At 38.1% G+C, this 2,062-nt stretch overlaps 1 pseudogene; it reads left to right on the top strand.

The window, feature by feature from the left end:
• Window positions 1-1,148: 1,148 nt before the first annotated feature.
• On the top strand, window positions 1,149-1,729 carry LOC137639699 (uncharacterized; annotated as a pseudogene).
• The last annotated feature ends 333 nt before the right edge of the window (window positions 1,730-2,062 follow it).

Below are 2,062 nucleotides of genomic sequence, written 5' to 3'. Positions count from 1 at the left end.
ACTCCATAAAATTGGCCGGTGCACACTATCAAAGGCTTTTTCTTAATCCAAAAAATGAAATCAAAAGTGGATTTCTATATTCTACGCATTGCTGTACAACATGTCTCAAAATGAAAATTTGGCCAGTGCAACTTCTAAGTTCTTCCTTTTCTAAATGATGCTAGTTCAACTCTCAGCTTTTCATCAATCTTTCAATCCAGTCTCTTTAAAATGGGCATACTATATATTTTCACAACTGGCGTGAGTATTAGGCCTCTATAATTATTGCAATTAGTCAGGTCTCCTTTTTTTTTTTCACCAACACTCCTAACTCCCATTCATCAGGTTTTGCTTCTTCATGCCACATTCTACAAAATAATTTTGTAAGTAGTCTTGGAGTCACTTCATTTTCGGCCAGTATGATCTCGGCAGTTATTCCATCGTATCCTGGGGCTTTCCATCTCTTTAGTTTTTTAAGTATAGCTTCGACTTCAATTACACTGAATTCATTCATGGGCACATCAAGGTCTTATCAGTTTCAGGCATATCAATCAAATTATTCCCTTTATATCTCCTATTCATAACCTCACTAAAGTGTTCCATCCAATGTTGTCTTTCTTCATCTTCTGTTGTTATAACAGATCCATCTCATTGTTTATGGGTATATACTTCTTCTTTGGCCCAGTTGAGATTTTATTAATAATTCTATGAGCGATTCTTGCACCATAGCCACTTCATAAATTCATAGCTTTGTCAGCCTTATTTGCTTTACTGTCTAAATATTCTCTCCAGTCATTTCTGGCTTTTCTTTTGACCTCACTATAAATACTGGAATACTTAGCATACCCTACCCTATAATTTTTCTTACTTCCTCTAAAAAATCACCTAAAGCAAATGCAAATAGTCTTATTTTATTCAAAAGGTATCTCTAAGTTCATCAAGTAGGCCTACTGGCATTATATGATATTCATTATGTATGAATTGTAATTGGCCACATACAAATCGTCCAAAAAATATGATTTTGTGGTTGCTACAATCAGCTATCAGATGCCAGGAAATCGCATCTAAGAGGGCTTCCTCGTAAAAAATAAATAAATGAATAAATTCTGGAGGAGGCCTCCAAGACCCCCGTCGTCAGTGACTTCTCTAACTTTAGCCTCCCACCCAAAATGACACTCCTACACCCCTGTAAACACAGGAAATGGTCCGACGTAGCTATCTGCATCATGAAGCAAAGACATGAGGACCTGAGCACCAATGAACTACAGTACTTCTCGGAGGAACAGGGGGACGAAGCCAACCAGGTCAAATACAAGGTTGTGCTTGACCCTGTCATCTATACTTCTCAAATCATTCACAAGGGTGTTAAATTCTCCTCGATCAAAACCGACCTTCACAAAAACCACATCACGCAGGAACTTTACCTCCACCCGGAATGGATTCACGACTCGCAGTTAAATGGTACATGTCCGACACATTACATTACTTGTGAACTACCCCCGATGTATTAGCCGTCCGTTGTGGAGGAGACTGTCTGCACGAGTACCGAGTCTACCGACTCTAAATGCTCTGGAGATTGTCACCAGTGCCTCCCTGTATCTCGCCACATTCTAGTCTGGGTTTGCCAAGCACCCAACTTCCATGTATTGGTAATTTGGATGTCGGGGAGCTGACAGTTGCTTGCGCATGCTAAAGAAGATCCAGCGTAGTGAGAATTTCATTTTACACCTCTGCAGTTCGTAGTAAATGATCCCTCGTGGATATTACTCTCCAAATCGAGTAGGCCTTTCCACGTTCATTAAGGGCTTATCTTGAGGATGGCTTGATACACCTGCGTATGTTTTTAGATACAGTATATCTTCTTAAGGTCTTTTTTATTTTAATATATTGTTTTTATAATCGAATTTTCATTAAATCTAAAGCAATCTTATTACGAATTAGCATGAGATACTATGACATTGATCAGCTTACTTTTAGAGAACAAGGGGACTAATACAATTGTATTTAGGCTATACCAATTTACAAGCAAAGAGATTTTTATATTTTGTCGTCTGAATAAATGAAAGAAATCAAAATGTATCTG

This window comes from Palaemon carinicauda, chromosome 4 (assembly GCF_036898095.1).
Source record: "Palaemon carinicauda isolate YSFRI2023 chromosome 4, ASM3689809v2, whole genome shotgun sequence".
Classification (NCBI taxonomy): Eukaryota; Metazoa; Arthropoda; class Malacostraca; order Decapoda; family Palaemonidae; genus Palaemon; species Palaemon carinicauda.
Note: the sequence above shows the minus strand (reverse complement) of the source record. Positions and strands in the feature narration are given on the sequence as shown.